A 19897-nucleotide genomic window follows, 5' to 3' on the forward strand; every position below is an offset into this window, starting at 1 on the left:
GGGTACAGAAACCAAATCAACATCTGGAATCTAGTATGAATGGCTGGAGAGTGCAAAATTTTATATGAGAAGGATGACCTTAAGCAGAGGACCTCTGGTGTGGTTGTGCAGAACAATAAAGAAGGCATTAGACTTAAAAGGGAAATCCATCAAGTCTTGGAAACGCAGAGATCCGTCCACATACATTTATTGCTCCTTGAAGTTCAAAAAATATTGCATATTTATTTCGATCATTGCAGTTACTGAAGAATCCAAATCAGTCATCATTCTTCCAGAAACCGCATTTAATGAAGCTTGGGAGGGACTAATTAAGAAAATTGAAAATTTTATTAACAAGCTACCAGAGAAAAAAAATTCAATTACAACAAATAAGGATGAGTCTAACTGGGGAGAAATAGGTGAAGGGAGTTACAAAGATGTGATACACAAGAACAAATGGGCAGCACTTGAACATACTAACAAAACAGATTCAGCAGCAAAAGAAGTGATCAGTGACAAAGATCCCCTGATAAGAAGCCTGGTAGGCAGCTTTCAGGGATGCGACGAGATCCCCATTCGCAACGATGTCAGAAGTTGGACTCAAAATACTTGGAAAGGTATTTATAACCTTTTTTTTTTATAAGGTAACATTTATATGGATTCCAAAGGGAAACCCCATAAAGGTTAAAATTACAAGCTACATCTAAGCTTGGTTACAAAAGTATAAAATCTATAGGTACTATAAAAATTGACAGGCTCGACTAATCAGAACAATAGGGTCAGAGGTTTCAGAATAGGCAATCACTCAAGGGATGAACTACAAATATGTCACTTGTTGTATGCAGAGGATATTGTTATATTCTGTGAGGCTAAGGCAGAATGACGTAGCTACAACAGAGTGGTGTTAGTAGTCTTTTAGGTTGTTTCTTGTCTAGCTGTCAAAGGGTAAAACGATAGTATTTTCCCAGTAACGGAAGCACCACAAATATAGAGTTTGGCCATCATTCTAGGGTGCAGAATTGAGAATTTCCCAACTACTTATCTCGGCCACTGGGTAATAGTCATAGAGAGTTGGAAATTTGGGAAGGGATTGTGGAAAAAACATAAAAGGAAACTAGCCAATTGAAAAGCTCAGTATATATCTCTTGGTGGCAGCCTGGCAGGATCACTCTAACCAACTCGGTCCTGGATACTTTACCAACTTATGAAATGCCTGTGTTCCCCATTCGTTCTAGGGTGGAAGAAAGACTAGATAAGTTGGAAGATAATACCATCATGTCTATGGTGGTCAATTTGGAAGAAATGAAGCAATAGACGTTTTGAGGATATTACCAATCTTGTTCAGACAGTAAGAAAAAACTGTTTCAATACATTATACTTTTGGTGTAAAGAAGGTGTACAAGTAGATGAACGATGAGTATATTTTAAGTTGCTTTTGTAAGTATTTAGCTTTTTCTTCTTCTGTTTTTACTCTTCCTCGTTTAATTTCTGGGCACATCTTTTAAAGGTTGCCGGCATAGCCTTAATGCTGAGGAATACAAAATCTGCAATGACATATATAACATACCACATCACGCAAGTGAGAGGTTATTGTCGGCAAAAAGTTAATGAGTTCACCATCCAGAGCACCTGCCATCTCCCCAAGAGCAATGAACCCACTAGCACATTCAGCAGGTATTTTAAGGACATGAAGTATATGATTCATGCATATCGGTAGAAGTAAAATCAACAAACTTGAGGTTACAGTAGCCAACATTAAAGATGCAAATCTCATTCATCTAGATTTTCCAGTTAGTAAAAGCAGATTAAATCACGAAAATGAAGTCAAATGTCACAAACCGTTAAATAGTTAGTCACAAATTGATCACGCAGGAAATGGGCTATTCGAAGAAGTAAAGATACCTTGGTGCTCCAGGTATAGAACAATTTCAGCAACCTCCCTGTATATTGACATCATGAACTCCCCTGTGTTCCTGCACATTTTGGTGATAAATTAACTCTTATCATATCACAAGCAGAGATAATAGTGGGTCCAAATCCCATAGCATATGACTTGAGCATATTACATTATTCTTTGTGAAGGAGACTAAAACAAAAGGCACATAAATGCGTGAAACTAAAGTAGTTATGGAACATATTAGCATAACTAAATACATGGCAATACAGCAAAGAAAAAACTGTCCTCCAATAGCTAGCAGAGGTACCTCGACCACCACTCTCTTCATGCAGCCATCCATCACCTAAGAATCTTCCCTTCACCCCACTAGCACCTCAAAGACAGGCAAACCGCTCCGTCACAAACCAACAACTATCCTAGAATCTTTTTGACTGAGAATTTTTTTATCTTTTCACCAAAAGTTATTTTCAAAACATTGTTTGGTTATGCATTGGAATGATTTTTTGGTTAACTTTTTGAAGATGGGATTTTCAAGTTTGACATCAGTGAATATTTCTTTCAACTCATTGAACTTCAACTTTTTGCAAGTGCGATACATGTCCAATACAACTCCAACTTCAAAACTTCTTTTTAAAGTTTCAATCAAATCTATGTCCAATAGCCTACTTAACCATTCAGGACCTACATCCAATATCTCATGCTAAAATACTGTATTTCGGGATCTTTCAAGATTAAGAGTAACAATAGCTAAGAAGTCCCAGAAACTCTAAAGAGAAAAGACAATTCAGTTACGTTGAAGTTCTATAAATTCTTTAAACTTATTCCTTCTTTTTATTTCTGAGAAGTAGAATTTTGAAACTAGTCATGGTGGATAACTTTATGGCCTTACATAATACTGAAACGAAAAAACTGACTCGCACCTGTTCTGAAGGCATGATACACACGGCTCACTATACTAAAAATAGGTTTCTATAAATGACTGAAACCCCCAGGTAGCCCCACAGAACATAATCAACCTATAGATCACAAATGCATTCTAGATGCAATCTATAAGTGACTACACCCTCCTTAAACACTACACAACGACTCATCATTTCCAACTTTCTCCACTTTTCAAACCCATGCACATTCCACACTATTTTTCATTTTTTCTTTTCTTATTTCGACTCTAGATGCTTCACATGCAGCCAATTTCATCTTTTGGAGGATTCAAGACTCATTTATTCATTTTCGTTCTTACTTTTTCTTTCTTTAAGACTTTCCACCCATCCCTCAATTTCTCTCTTCTTTATATTTTCGTTTTTTTACAACATGCCCTCACGTGGTAAGCATCCCTTCAATGAATTGTCCATAACACCCACAACTTAGGCTTTTAGCCTCAACTTTCACAACCTCAAGTTCAAGAAGGGAAGGGTTCGAAAGAGGGTTACCTTTTCAAAAAGGATAAGGCTTGTGGTTGCCAATAAAAAGGATTAGGCTCAAAGGGGACAACTAAGGATATATTTAGTACAAAGGTGAGATTTTTAGGCCAAGTGGACTTCAAGATATTTTTTTTGAAACTGGTAACTTTATTGGACTTCAAGATATTAAAGAAAGCCTCACATCATTTCTCCAACAAAACTCATTCAAGACCAACTGGGCAAGTTCTAGGTGACAAAAGCAAACACAAGGCATTATGCAACAACTCACCACACATGGCCTGCAAATCAATTAAGACGGTTCAAAATCTTACTTCCTTTTGAAAATACAAGTAGCATTGAACATTTTAACCGCTAATGAATCAAAAGTTACAAAAAGAGTTATAACAGTTGTCACAAAATCACTCATAACTATTGAGGCAACCTCATGCATCTATTCGGGAACAACTACTCAGACATCGCCACAATCAACGCCAATCAAAACACTCACAAGCAATCGACGATTTACCGTTTAGAAAGTCGTCATGCTCTATCCATCATCGGGCATTGTCAATCCAAATCTTTTTATCAAAATAAAAACAAAGAAGCTACAAACTACAAATCAACAACTAAAATAGACCAATCCAACACAATATCAACATAAACATTCCCAATATCAAATCCTGACAAGGGCACACCAATCCATAATAAAGAAAGAAACGTACTTCCGACAAGGGCACAATCACTATAAGCAGAAACAATCAACAAAATGACTAGAAGGGAGGCACCCCCCAACTGAAAATGAGATTGTGTTCTCACAGTGCAAATATCAAAGGAGAACACGAGGGACTCCCTAAACTTTTGACCAAGAACTTTACTAGCAAGGACCAAGATTTCAGGATCACACTTTGTTTCAAAAGCAACGCAAATGTTGGAGAATTGTGCCACTTTTGATGCATTTTCACTGATGGTGACATCTATTAGATCGTCAATAGCCCTCTATGCTCCCAGATTTTCAGAAACTTCATGACTATCAAGAAATATGGTAATGCGTTCATATATATGATCCATAAAACGAGTAAAAAAAGACATAAAAGGCTCAAAAAAATTAGAGAACGCTCCTAGACAAAAGTTTTGAGGAAAACACCTAAGGTCCCTTATGGACCTCAGGACACCTATTCCGGTGGACCTCTTCAATCAGAATCTTCCCTCTTCTTCTTTCCAACTATTCGAAATTTTGGTATCTTGCCGGAATATTTCTAACCAACCTTTCTTTCTTTCTTTCCCCTCCAATTCCTCCATTCAGGGTTAGTTTTCTTTGTTCTCCTACCTCACTACTACAGTGATCATGGGGGAGAATATGACTAGGATTTACTTCAATGCTGGATTCAAATCTTTTGACATCACGAGATGGACAACGAACACAACAGTCTGGTATGAATGGGTTGAGAGAAGCCGCACATTGATGAGAAGGACAGAAATGAGCAGCAACACTATGGAATGGATTTGCTTCACCTTGAAGGAAGCTTCGAAGGACCAAAAGAACTTAATCCGGAGATGAAAAATGTCGGAAAAGGGGGAGAGCATTTTAATACCAGGAAATGAAATGAACACGGAAGATACATGAGCATTCTTTCTTTAAATAAGGGGGGGAGATCAGTATTGATTATTCCAGAGACAACATTGAATGTTGGTTGGTGTGAAATTGCTCATAAAATTGAAGAGTTTCTTAAATGCCCAAAGAAACAGGAAGTGGCAGGCCCACCCAGGTTAACTGAATTCAACTACCCTTATGCTAAGGCAGTTGAAGACAATAAATGGTATCCAAAGAAAACGGGAGAAACATAGGTTAGAGGGAGTAATAGAAATTTCTGTTAAACCAGGAGCTGAAGAGACAGGGATGCTAAACAAATGTCTGGTTTGGGACTCGGAAGATGAAAGCAATGAGGGACCTACATTGAGTGAGATAAGGAGATGGTCCTCAACCACCTGGAAAATCATCTTTGGGGTAAATATCTACGAGATGAATAATAGAAGATTTTTGTTCGAATTCCCCAATAGATTCATGGCGGACCAGATTGTACAACATCAATGGTACTGGCAGAAGAACAAACTCAATCTCAAGTGGTGGAGCTCGACAGAGGGGTGTACATCAATCTCTAGAAGTCCAAAGGAAACCTGGATTAGAGATGTTGGAATACCACTACAGTTGTGGTCGCACAAAGTTATCTAGGAAATTGGAGAAGTGTATGGGGATGGTTGGCTATGGAGGAAGAAACAAAGCTCAGGAACCACATAAAGTGGGCCAGAATTCTGGTCGCGAATGAAGGGAAGAGTATTCCGAAAGAAGTAGCAATTTCACAAAATGGCCTCAAGTTTTACATCCCTCCCGATCTGGTGGGAGTCAAAACCCCGATTGAAATTTTGTCGGAATCCGTCGGAGGTAGCGCCGGAGAAGATGATGGATGGCATTACCCAGCAAATCCTATTACCCAGCGGACAAAGCAGAGTTTGCTCTGTGACAAAGTACCAATATCCCATGCTTTTAGGGATTTGGTTGACAGAGAGCACGTGGGTTGTTCAGAGTTGACAGTTGGAGGTAAAAAAGAGTCACAGTCATGTGCACAACATGTGCAGGGTTTTAATGAGAAAAGAACCAAGGAACAATACACTCTGGACCCAACAAATAAAAAGTTAATTGGGCCAAACCCAGCAACCCACTTTATTTACAACAATTTAAATGAATTTGGGTCCATATCCTCAATAAAAGATGACTTCTATGAAGTCTTTCTTAGCACCTAACAAGAACAAACTGCTCCAGTGGATACGCAGATAGCAGAGATGAGAACAGAGGATGAAGTAATGGGACTACAATGGAAACTAAGGGGGAAACTTCGCAGCTATCAAAGGGGTCAGAACATTCTTGACAATTCAGCGAGAAAGGGTAACAAAATTACACAAGGGACTATAGATTTAATAATCCAAAAATTTTGTAGAAGCAATAGAAAATTGGGAGGTGGAGGATGTCGAGCCTCTTTGCACTCAAACTCAGCTAATGATACAAGACAAAGAGAAGTAGACTTCACTATGGGTAAAACAAAACATGGTTAGGGAAAATCTTGGGTGCAAACTTTCAGGGTCACGAAGAGGAAGCTCTAGAATTACTTATTGTTGCAGGTAGATAGTAGCAGAAAAGTAACAAGAATGGAGACATATATTCAGGAAGACCAGAATCAAAAGTGCCCAGGAACTCAAAAATTTGGTGGTCTTTGATGTAAAATTCAAAAGCGGCGGAAACAGGGCCAAGGGGAGAGACAACCACAATAGTTCTTGATGCGATTCAAACTAATTTCATGGAATGTGAGAGGATTGAATTGTAGAGATAAAAGGAGACTTGCTAAAACTTAAAAGTATGGTGTTTGATTGGAAAGCAGACATTTATTGTTTCCAAGAAACAAAGTTGTAGGGGGACATTACAGAGTTAGTAAACCAAATTTAGGGAAATATATGGATCAAATATGAGTACTTGGAGGCCATTGGAACAAGAGGGGGTATATTGATGATGTGAGATATCAGAATATGGAAGGGAGAAATTCTCGAGATTGGTTCATATACCCTAACTTGCAAGTTTGAAGCTCAACTCCAAAGCTTTTCGTCATATTACTGGGGTGTACGCACCAAATTGCTACATTGAAAGACGATCAGTATGGGAAGAGATTGGTGATGTCAGAGGTCTGTTCCAAGGGCCTTGGGTTGTTTGTGGTGATTATAATGTTAGTAGGTTTGTGGCAGAAAAAAGGAGCTGTGTTAGAAGAACTATAGGGATGAGGGAATTTTCAGATTTCATTGAAGATATGGGGCTAATTGATCTTCAAATGGAAAATGCAACATTCACCTAGTACAAAGGGGACAACAATGAAGTAGCTTCCAGAATAGATAGAATCCTATTTTCAAAAGAATGGGATGAAAGCTTCAACGACTTGAAAGTAATCCCACTTTAAAGGATTATTTTAGATTATGTACCATTAGCTCTACAAGGTGGGACCTGGAACAAAAATAAAAGGTATTTCAAGTTTGAAAATTGGTGGCTAGATACTGAGGGGTTCACAGATTGAGTCAAAGACTGGTGGAACAAATTAAATTTTGGGGGGAAACCGGACTATGTATTGGCTTGTAAAATGAAAGCCCTTAAGAATAAACTTAAGGAATGGAGCAGAGAAGTTCAAGGAATTTAGGTTTACAGAGAGAAATTGTTAGAGAAGTTGGCAGATTTGATTCTGTGGTTACAACCATGATAAACTACAACCAGGACTTTATCAAAAGAAGAATCCACAAGGAAATGTGAGGTGCTACTGGAATATGAGAATCTAATCAAAAAAAGAAGAAATTGCTTGGCGACAAAGATCAAGAACCCTATGGTTGAAAGAGGGGGACAGAAACACCTAGTATTTCCACATAATTGCAAATTCCCACAAAAGGTACAATAACATTGATCAATTGGAGGTATAAGGTGAGATCACACAAGATACAAACAAAATTGTAATAAAAAAAGGTAATTGATTTTTATCACGGACTTTACACAGATAATTACTCATTTGTAATATGCAGATGACACACTCATCTTTTGTGGGCAGAAGAACAACTCAAATATCTGAGAGTAATATTGGTCCTGTTTGAAGGAATCTTTGGGTTGCATATTAATTGGAGAAAGAGTTTTCTTTATCCCATTAATGAAGTACATAACATGGAGGCACTAAACATAATCCTAGGTGGACAAGTTGGGGCTCTCCCAACTACATACCTTGGGATGCCTTTGGGTGCTAAATCAATGTCTAAAGAGATCTGGAGCAGTGTAATAGAAAAGTGTGAGAAGAAACTGGCTAGATGGAAGGGGCAATACTTGTCTCTTGGAGGAAGAGTTTACTCTAATTAACTCAGTCCTAGATGCTATGCCTACTTACATGATGTCTTTATTTCCCATTCCAGTAGGGGTCACTGACAGATTGGATAGAATCAGAAGGAAGTTCCTATGGCGGGGAAACAAGGACAGGAGAGGTTACAATCTGGTAAAGTGGAATGATCTGATAATAGAAAAAAGGTATGGGGGTTTTGGGTATTAAAAATCTGCAGAATCATAGCAAGGACCTCAGAATGAAATGGTTGTGGAAATATGCTAACGACAAACATCTGTTATGGAGAAAAGTCATCAAGGCCAAGTATGAAGTAGAAAATAGGTGGATGACAAAGGAAGTATTTTCCCCATATGGAGTGAATTTGTGGAGATCTATAAGGGCCTTGTGGGATGATTTCAAGATCAAAACCAAGGTTAAGGTTAGAAATGGGGAAAAGACAAGTTTCTGGGGAGATAACTGGCATGAGATGGGGATTCTGAAGAATATCTACCCAGATATCCACAACTTAATGTTAAATCAGCAAAGAACAATTGCAGGAATGTGGACACCTAATGGGTGGGAAATCAGTTTCAGAAGACAAGTAAATGACTGGGAAATCACAAGAGTTGCAGATTTCCTTAACACTATTGGCCAGTTTAAAGGAACACAAGAAGGGGAAGATGAGCTTAACCTTCAGGGAAGGCAGCATACAGATGGTTGAATAGTCACAATCAACAGAATGCCAACTGGCCCTGAAAAACTATATGGAAAGTGAATATACCCTACAAGGTATCATGTTTTATTTGGCTCCGATCTAAGGAAGCTATCCTAACATAAGACAATCTGATGAAAAAGGGGATAATTTTATGTCCGAGATGCGTTTTTTGCGGAGAACAAGCAGAAACTGTTCGACATTTATTCCTTCACTGCAAGATCACATGTCAGCTTTGGAGGCTATTCCTAAACCTTAAAGGTTTCTCCTGGACTATGCCAAGAGGCCCTTCAAAGTTGGGAAGAAGTTGGGGTTCTGGCAAGAAGCAGAAGTAGGTGGAGAATCATACCAGCCAGCATATGGTGGACAATTTGGAAGGAGAGAAATGCTAGGTGTTTTGAGAACATAGAAAATAGTATAGAACAGATCAAATTGAATTGTATTTTAATTCTATGTTTTTGGTGTAATCAGATTCGGTCTAATGATCATGTATCTATTATTGATGTGTTAGCTTCATTATAGACATGGGATCATAGGATCTGGATTTACTGGTAAATATGGCCCTAGTACATCCCATGTACAGATTTGTTTCTATCAATAGACACAAAGTTAACAGTTTCAAAATAAATAAAAAAACGAGCAAAACCTTCTCCACTAAGATCACGAGCTTCTACCTCTACAAGCCGCCTCAAAGCCAATGCAGACCCATCCTACCAAAGAAAATAAAATAAGATTTCTGGCATGGTTCACAAGCAACTCAAGTATTTAAAAGAGAACTTTAGACGAGGGAACTAGGAAGAATGGAAAGAGGCAGAGAGAGAGCATCCAATAGCATTCAAACTCAAACAACAACATTCGGAAAAAACAGAATGTTATATGATTAAGACAGAAATCAACATCAAAAGACATCTCTGCTAACCCTTCAATAAAAAATAAAGCAGGAAAGGTGAATGAAAACAAACACAAACAAAACCTGGATATTCACATAATTATTCAAACCAAAAAGTTCGCTAACATGACTGATATAAATTTAAAACCAGGACCTATCCATCTCTCTTGATTGATGGAGGGGAAAGTGAATAAGAATAATTAACAAGAGGCATATAAGAGGAATCTTGTATACAAAACAGTGAACAGTCACTTCAATATCGTGTCATGATACAAATCTGCATTAAAAAAATCATATAGAAACCCACAATAATAATAGAAGTTGTGTAAGATAAAAATAGTCGTCCTCTGATCCACCTTGGTTACCTTCTAAGGCTGAAACTGAAGAAAGACTTAGGAGTATATCTGCTGATCTTCTTCCACACAAAACCAAATAAAAATAGATGTGCCCAAAAGTAAAGTGCAGCATTCTGCGTTCTTTCTATTTCAATCTCCTTTTTACTTCCTGTAAAATTGAGGAAGGAAAATCAAGAAAAGAACACTTTATCGAAAAAATAATAGAGAAAAGAACTTAAGATGAATGTTTCAGAAAACTCCATCCGAGACTTCCTGTTAAAATTGAGGAAAGAAAATCAAGAAAAAGAAAAAAAATCAAGAAAAGAACTCAAGATGTACATCCTTCCTTAATTTCCCTCAATCCTATCAAAATCAAAATCACGTCTGGTTCCACTTCCTCACCAATTCACTTCCATTAACAAAACTTTAGTTCTTTTCCAAGTAAAATGCATGTCCGAAAATCACAACTTCAAATATTCAAGTTTCAACTTCAAAATCTCTAGTCAAACGGGAGATAAATATCCAGTTCCTCAGACATTCAGCAGATCACAGCAATTTAACACAGCACAACAAGAGACTCTGAAATACTTTCCTACAATGAAATTAAATAATGCAATGCAATTCGATAGCAAACCTTAGCGGCTCCCCGACTGCGAGAAGAGATCCAATTATACTATGAACAGGAGCGATTCTCCGCCATCCATCTTGGGTAGCCTCAAACATTCGATAATACCTGTCGGAATCACCAATTTAAGAGTAAATGCCTTGGAACAAGAAATTTGTGACTGATACATTCAATCACATATTGATAAAATGTTAATGACATTTTCTGAAAAACTATAAGGGAGGAGAGAGAAGTAGACATACCACTGAACACGCCGTCGTGTCTCACACTTTTCAATAACAAGAAGGCAGGCACGCAATGTCTAAACAACCTTCTCCCGAACAGCCAACATTGGATCCCACAGAGCAACCCAAATAGCATCCACAAACTCCGGCACGTGAAACATTGAAGACGGTAGAAGCATTTTCTTCCATTGTTTTGGTTCCTCTAAAACAAAGCCAACAATCGAATGGTGCTAACCCTGCACGTTCAACATTTTGTACGAACTCTCCATTTAATTTTCGTGCAAAACCACATCAAAAAGCAACAATTATAAACTAAAAGCCAAAATAACTACGAAAAAAAGACTCAAATGAGTAGAAATCTACCACAAATCAACACCCCAACTTAGAAAGTTTGTTTTTCATCAAGTCAAGAAAATCAAAAAACATAAGAGATTCTTATTTCAAGATACACCACAAATCAATTTCCATTTCTCAATTAAGCACAAAGGTAATGGCCTCGGTTGGTACCAACAAATAGTCCACATGAAAACTTTCCACAAAAGAAATCCTCTCATTCACATGAAACATTATAAAAAATCAAGAATCATTTAAGTGACAACAACTCAAACTCAAGAAATGACTCAACTCATTAGCTCACTTGACTCAATTAAGAAAAATCATTAATATTTCAACTTGCATGCCCTCACAAGAAAGAAGTATCCCGAAACCACACATACAAACAATACGAGGACAAAGATGCAACACTCGCACTCACTAAAAATCATCTCATGCACACAAATGTCACCTATTTTCTATCAATATTGACTCCACTCCATTTGGTTAGAAATCTCCAAGGACTTTGTTAAGCTTGTAATATAGGCTCAGGGAAGGTTAGGATATCATTTAAGTATAAGTGACTACACCCTCCTTGAACACTACACAACGACTCATCATTTCCAACTTTTTCCACTTTTCTTCACTTTTAAAACCCATGCACATTCCATACTATTTTTCATTTTTTCTTTTCTTATTTCCACTTTAGATGCTCCACATGCAACCATTTTCAAATTTTGGAGGATTCAAGACTCATTTATTCATTTTCATTCTTTCTTTTTCAAAACTTTTTCTTTCTTTAAAACTTTCCATCCATCCCTCAATTTCTCTCTTCTTTATATTTTTTTTTTTACACCATGCCCTCATTTGGTAAGCATCCCTTCAACGAATTTTCCATAACGCCCACAACTTAGGCTTTTAGACTCAACTTTCACAACCTCAAGTTCAAGGAGGGAAGGGTTCAAAGGAGGGTTACCTTTTCAAAAAGGATAAGGCTTGTAATATGGTTGCCGATAAAAAGGATTAGGCTGAAAGGGGACAACTAAGGATATATTTAGTACAAAGGTGAGATTTTTAGGCCAAGTGGACTCCAAGATATTAAAGAAAGCCTAAGATCATTTCTCCAACCAAATTCATTCAAGACCAATATTTCAAGACCAACCGGACAAGTTCTAGGTGACAAAAGCAAACACAAGGCATTATGCAATAACTCACCACACATGGCCTGCAAATCAATCAAGACGGTTCAAAATCTTACTTCCTTTTGAAAATACAAGTAGCATTGAACATTTTAACTGCTAACGAATCAAAAGTTACAAAAAGACAACCTCATGCATCTATTCGTGAACTACTCAAATCAACGTCAATCAAATACTCACAAGCAATCGACGATTTACCCTTAAGAAAGTCGTCACGCTCTATCCATCATCGGGCATCGTCAATCCAAATCTTTTTATCAAAACAAAAACAAAGAAGCTACAAACTAGGTATCAAAACTAAAATAGACCAATCCAACACAATATCAACATAAACATTCACAATATCAAATCCTGACAAGGGCACACCAATCCATAACAAAGAAAGAAAGGTACGTCCGACAAGGGCACAATCACTATATGCAGAAACAATCAACTAAATGACTACAAGGGAGGCACCCCCAACAGAAAATGAGATTGTGTTCTCACAGTGCAAATATCAAAAGAGAATACGAGGAACTCCCTGAACTTTTGACCAAGAACCTAGCAAAGGACCAAGATTTCAGGATCACACTTTGTTTCAAAAGCAACGCGAATGTAATTGGAGAATTGTGTCACTTTTGATGCATTTTCGCTGATGGTGCCATCTATTATCTCGTCAATATCCCTCAATGCACCGAGATTCTCAGAAACTTCATTACTATCAAGAAATGTGGTAATGCGTTCATATAGATGATCCATAAAATGAGCAAAACCTTCTCCACTAAGATCACAAGCTTCTTCCTCTACAAGCTGCCTCAAAACCAATGCAGCCCCCCTCCTACCAAAGAAATTAAAATAAGATTTCTGGCATGGTTCACAAGCAACTCAAGTATTTAAAAGAGAACTTTAGACGAGGGAACTAGGAAGAATGGAAAGAGGCAGAGAGAGATCATCCAATAGCATTCAAACTCAAACAGCAACATTCGGCAAAAACAGAATGTTATATGATTAAGACAGAAACCCACAGCTAACCCTTTAATAAAAAATAAAGCAGGAAAGGTGAATGAAAACAAACACAAACAAAACCTGGTATTCACATAATTATTCAAACCAAAAAGTTCGCCAACATGATTGATATAAATTTAAAACCAGGACCTATCCATCTCTCTTGATTGATGGAGGGGAAAGTGAATAAGAATAATTAACAAGAGGCATATAAGAGGAATCTTGTATACAAAACAGTGAACAGTCACTTCAATATCGCGTCATGATACCAAACTGGATAAAAAAAAACATATAGAAACCCACAATAATAATTAAAGTTGTGTAAGATAAAAATAGTCGTCCTCTGATCCACCTTGCTTACCTTCAAAGGCTGAAACAGAAGAAAGACTTGGGAGTTATCTAAAATCTTGAACAGTCTTACATCCTTAATTTCCCTCAATCCTATCAATATGAAAATCACGTCTGGCTCCACTTCCTTACCAATTCAACAAATGATTAAAGAACAACATCAAGATTCCCTGAAATGTTCCAACTCCACAATTTTCAACAAAATAATTGAAAGAAAGAGAAGAAATCAAAGAACCTTAGGATTCAAGAACTCTATTGGAAGAAAAGAAACAATAGACATTTTTAGGATAGTACCAACCCTGTTCAGACAATCAAAGAAATCTGCTTCAATACATCATACTTTTAGTGTAAAGGTGTACTAGTAGATGAATGATGAGTAGATTTTATGGTGCTTTTGTAAGTATTTAGTTTTTTCTTCTTCTGTTTTTACTCTTACTTGTTTAATTTATGGGCACATCTTTTAGAGGTTGCCGGCATAGCCTTAATACTGAGGAATACAACATTACGTTTATCACCAACAAAAAAAAGTACATCTGCAATGACATAAATAACATACCACATCACCCAAGTGAGAGGTTATTGTCGCCAAATAGTTAATGAGTTCACCATCTAGAGAACTTGCCATCTCCCCAAGAGCAAGGAACCCACTGGCACATTCTGCAGGTATTTTAAGGACATGAGGTATATGATTAATGCATATCTGTAGAAGTAAAATAAACAAACTTGAGGTTACAGTAGTTAACATTGAAGATGCAAATTTAATTCATTTAGATATCCCGGTTAGTAAAGGCAGATTAAATCACTAAAATGAAGTCAAATGTCACAAACCGTTAAATAGTTAGTACAAATCGATCACGCAGGAAATGGGTAATTCGAGGAAGTAAAGAAGTTATGCTGAGGCGAACTAGGCGATCTCGGTGCTCCAGGTATCTTAGAACAATTTCAGCAACCTCCCTGTATCTTGACATAATGAACTCCCCTGTGTTCCTGCACATTTTGATGATAAATTAGCTCGTATCATATCACAAGAAGAAATAATAGTGGGTCCAATTCCCATAGCATATGAATTGAGACCATATAACATTATTCTTTGTGAAGGAGACTAAAACAAAAGGCACATAAATGCGTGAAACTAAAGTAGTCATGGAACTTATTAGCATAACTAAATACATGGCAATACAGCAAAGAAAAAACTGTCCTCCAATTGCTAGTAGAGGTACCTCGACCATCACCCTCTTCATGCAGCCATCTATCACCTAAGAACCTTCCCTTCACCCCACTAGCACCTCAGAGACAGGCAAACCGCTCCGTCACAAACCAACAACTATCCTAGAATCTTTTTCACTTTGAAAGTTTTTACCTTTTCCCAAAATTTATTTTCAAAACATTGTTTGGTTATGCATTGGAATGATTTTTTGGTTACTTTTTGAAGATGAGTTTTTCAAGTTTGACATCAGTGAATATTTTTTCAACTCATTGAACTTCAACTTTTTGCAAGTGCGATACATGTCCAATACAACTCCAACTTCAAAAACTTCTATTCAAAGTTTCAACCAAATCTATGTTCGATTATCTGCAAAAGTGTTAAAAACACAGATAGAGGAATCTGTGTGCTACCGTCGCATATTTCAAGATTTAAATGTGAATACAATTACTTCTGATAATGTGATTGAACTTCTGAAGGAAATTACTAATAGTAAGCTTCGTGAAAAAATTATTAATTTGGTTACTAATGAAGCCAGTTCAAGTTCTTCAAAACCTTTTGAAAATAAGAAAAATGATGATTTTGAATATTCTGCTCCTTATTCTTTAAAAGAAGTTGATGATCGTCTTTTAAAAAGAAATTCTTTTTCTGAAAAAGATTCTTCTTTCGATGATTTAAAAATTGAAGTCGAGAATCTGAAAAGGGAAATTAAATCTCTCAAACAAAATCAATTGATTTGTGATCACCGTATTACTCAGAATCGAAGATCGGTTTTCAAAAAACAAAGGAAAACAAGCTGAAGGTGAAGATCAACCTGTTAATCCTGATCCTAAACAAGATATGTTTTTAGGAATGATGCAAATTGTCACGGCTCATAAATGGTATATTAAATGTACTATTTTAATTTATAACAGTTTTTCGATTACTAACATTGCCATGATTGATAGCGTTGCAGATGTTAGCTGTATTCATGAAGGTTTAGTGCCTACAAAGTATTTTCAAAAAACTACTCATTTGGTTAAATCTGCATCTGGTCATGCTCTAGATATAGAGTACAAGTTACCCAACGTAAAGATTTGTCAGAATAAAGTCTACATTCCTCACTTCTTCTTTTTGGTTAAAAATCAATTATACCCTCCAATTATACTTGCACTCCTTTTATAAATGCAATTTATCCGTTCACCAGTATAGACGCGAAAGGTTTTTCAACAAAATATAAAGATAATGAGATAACATATTCTTTGTTAAATCGCCTACTTAACCATTCAGGACCTACATCCAATATCTCATGCTAAATATTGTATTCGGGATCTTTCAAGATTAACAGTAACAATAGCTAAGAAGTAACACAAACTCTAAAGGTAAAAGACACTCCGGTTACTTTGAAGTTCTATAAATTCTTTAGACTTGGCCCTTCTTTTTTTTCTGATAAGTAGAATTTTGAAACTACTCATGGTGGACAAGTTTATGGCCTTTCATAATACTGAAATGAAGAACACTGACTCACACTCACTCGCGCCTATTCTGAAGGCATTATATCCACGGCTCACCATACTCAAATAGGTTTCTATAAATGACTGAAACACCCAGATTGCCCCATAGATCATTAATCAATCTATAGATCACAAATGCCTTCTAGATACAATTGCTAATAAGAGCAAGTAGGTAGTAGACACCTTTTGGTATATGGTTTGCATCCAGGAGTTCTTACCCTCATTAATAATTACTTTATAAAAGAAAACAAATAGGTAGTAGGCATTCGCACCCAAACACATATGTAATGTCGTCAACCTTGAGGTACTTAAGTCCTCACAATATAACTAGAGATTTTAAGCTAGCATTTACCTCCAAAAAAATCAAAGTTCTGCATTTTAGGGACTTCTATTTACAAAACTTCAATTCTTTTCCAAGTAAAATGCATGTCCGAAAATCACAACTTCAAATATTCAAGTTTCAACTTCAAAATCACTAGTAAAACAGGAGATAAGTATCCAGTTCCTCAGACATTCAGCAGATCACAACAATTTAACACAACACAAGAGACTCTGAAATATTTTCCTACAATGAAATAAATAATGTGATGCAATTTGATAACAAACCTTAGCAGCTCCCCAACTGCGAGAAAAGATCAATGTATACTATGAACATGAGCGTTTCAACCCGATCCATCTTGGGTAGGCTTAACCATTCAATAATACCTGTCGAATCACCAATTTAAGAGTAGATGCCTTGGATCAAGAAATTTGTGATTGATACATTCTTTTACATATTGTTAAAATGTTAATGACATTTTCTAAAAAACTATAAGGGAGGAGAGAGAAATAGACATACCACTGAACACACCATCTTGTCTCACACTTTTCAATAACACGAACGCAGGCACACAATGTCTCAACAGCCTTCTCCCGAACAGCCAACGTTGGATCCCTCAGAGCAACCCAAATAGCATCCACAAACTCCGGCACGTGAACATTGAAGACGGTGGAAGCATTTTCTGCCATTGTTTTGATTCCTCTAAAACAAAGCTAATAATTGAATGGTGCTAACCCTGCACCTTCAACATTTTCTAAGAACCTCCATTTCATTTACGTGCAAATATGAAAAAAAAACATTAAAAGCACCAATTATAAACTAAAAGACAAAATAACAACCAAAAGAGCCTCAAATGAGTGGAAATCAACCACTCATCAACCCCCCCAACTTAGAAACTTTGTTTTTCCTCAGGTCAAGAAAATCTAAAACACAAGAGACTCGTATTTCAAGATACACCACAAATCAATTTCCCATTCTCAATTAAGCACAAAGGTAATGGCTTTGGTTGGTAATAACAATTAGTCCACATGCAAATTTTTCATAAAAGAATCCTCTCATTCTCATGAAACATTTTCAAAAATCAAGAATCATTTAAGTGGCAACAACCCAAACTCAAGAAATGACTCAACTCATTAACTCTTTCACATGCTCACTTGACTTAATTAGGAATCTTCAAAATCACCACTTTTTAAACTTACATGCCCTCAGAAGAAAGAAGTGTCCCGAAACCAAACATGCATAAACAAGACAAGGGACAAAGATGCAACACTCACACTCACAAAGAATTATCTCATGCACACAAATGTCACACCATAGGCTTGCCCATATTTTCAATCAACATTGACTAAACTCCATTTGGTTAGAAATCTCAAAGGACTTTGTTAAGCTTGTAATATAGGCTTAGGGAAGGTTAGGATATAATTTAGGTATAAGTGACTACACCCTCCTTGAACACTACACAACAACTCATCATTTCCAACATTCTCCATTTTTCAAACCCATGCACATTCCACACTATTTTTCATTTTTCTTTTTTTATTTCCACTTTAGATGCTCCACATGCAGCCATTTTCAACTTTTGGAGGATTCAAGACTCATTTATTCATTTTCTTTCTTTCTTTTTCCATCCATCCCTCAATTTCATTCTTCTTCTTTTTTATTTTTTTTATATCATGCCTTCATTAGTAAACACCCCTTCAATAAATTTCCCATAACACCCCCAACTTAGGCTTTTAGCCTCAACTTTCACAACCTCAAGTTCAAGGAGGGAAGGGTTCAAAAGAGGGTTACCTTTTCAAAAAGGATAAGGCTTGTAATGTGGTTGCCAATAAAAAGGATTAAGCTCAAAGGGGACAACTAAGGATATATTTAGTACAAAGGTGGGATTTTTAGGCCAAGTGGACTTCAAGATATTAAAGAAAGCCTAAGATCATTTCTCCAACCAAACTCATTCAAGACCAACATTTCAAGACCAACCGGGTAAGTTCTAGGTGGCAAAAGCAAACACAAGGCATTATGCAACAACTCACCACACATGGCCTCCAAATCAATCAATATGGTTCAAAATCTTACTTCCTTTAGAAAATACAAGTAGCATTTAACAGTTTAATCGCTAATGAATCAAAAGTCACAAAAAGAGTTGTAAGAGTTGTCACAAAATCACTCATAACATGCTCAACCTTTTAAAAACGGAGAGGTATGCTCAACACTATTCACATGCATGACTATGCTCTTATTACCAACCAAGGCAAAAGTTTCCCAAAAAGATGACGATTTTGCCCTTAAGAATGTTGTCAACCAATCCACCATCAAGCAACCTCATGCATCAATTCGGAAACAACTACTCAGACTTTGCCACAATCAACGCCAATCAAACTCAATAGCATTCAAACTCAAATAGGAACATTCATCAAAAACAGAATGTTATATGATTAAGACATAAACCCACGTAAAAAGACTGCTCTGCTAAGCCTTCAACAGAAAATAAAACAGGAAAAGTGAATGAAAACAAACACAAACAAAACCTTGTATTCACATAATTATTCAAACCAAAAAGTTCACTAACATGATTGATATAAATTTAAAACCAGGACCTATCCATCCCTCAATCCTAACAAAATCAAAATCACGTCTGGTTCCAATTCCTCACCAACTACACACGTGATTCTTGAGTGAATTGACTTCAACTTCATTTAAGACACATGTTGAAGTATTTCTTAAATTTAGTAACTGCAATATACTCCAATAAACACTTTATTCTTCCTCAAAATTGTCTCTAATTAATATATGGATAAGACAATAATATTTAGTAAGAAGAAATCATAAGACTATAGTATACCCAACCAAAGATCTCAAGCCAACATCTCCACACACCCAATATGACACTATCAACGGGAAAGAATCGATCCAAGTGACTTTACAGTTCAATAGGGAAGAACATGCAAAATAAATAAAAAAATTGGAAAAGATAACCTAGAACAAACTCACACCAGCGATTTTCAGGCTGTGAATACAGAACGACAATTAGGACTCTGAACACAGTGATTTTAGGGCTCTGAACAAATTCAGACTAGCGAAGAAAAGAAAT

At 36.6% G+C, this 19897-nt stretch overlaps 1 protein-coding gene and 1 long non-coding RNA gene across 48 annotated transcripts in view; one reads left to right on the plus strand and one right to left on the minus strand.

Moving 5' to 3' along the window:
- LOC102584801 (serine/threonine-protein kinase TOR-like) overlaps positions 1-19897 on the minus strand; it is a 32993-nt gene that overhangs the window by 12567 nt on the left and 529 nt on the right. For 21 of the 47 annotated variants that reach the window (XR_001475311.1, XR_001475293.1, XR_001475291.1 and 18 more), the window contains exons 2-12: positions 17329-17545; positions 17097-17195; positions 14622-14780; positions 14350-14450; positions 13807-13963; positions 10969-13278; positions 10736-10834; positions 10132-10270; positions 9524-9587; positions 1882-1952; positions 79-304 (exon numbers count right to left, since the gene is read on the minus strand). The gene's annotated coding sequence lies outside the window, so the exon portion shown is untranslated. Of the gene's footprint in view, positions 1-78; positions 305-1881; positions 1953-9523; positions 9588-10131; positions 10271-10735; positions 10835-10968; positions 13279-13806; positions 13964-14028; positions 14093-14349; positions 14494-14621; positions 14781-17096; positions 17226-17328; positions 17572-19897 lie in introns of all 47 variants that reach the window. The other 26 variants (XR_001475327.1, XR_001475326.1, XR_001475298.1 and 23 more) reach the window with 23 other exon arrangements.
- LOC107063449 (uncharacterized) lies at positions 1969-19768 on the plus strand. Its single transcript, XR_001475335.1, has 2 exons — positions 1969-3390; positions 18690-19768. It is a non-coding gene; the product is annotated as an uncharacterized lncRNA (long non-coding RNA).

The sequence above is a fragment of the Solanum tuberosum genome, unplaced genomic scaffold (genome assembly GCF_000226075.1).
Source record: "Solanum tuberosum cultivar DM 1-3 516 R44 unplaced genomic scaffold, SolTub_3.0 scf00362, whole genome shotgun sequence".
Lineage (NCBI taxonomy): Eukaryota > Viridiplantae > Streptophyta > Magnoliopsida > Solanales > Solanaceae > Solanum > Solanum tuberosum.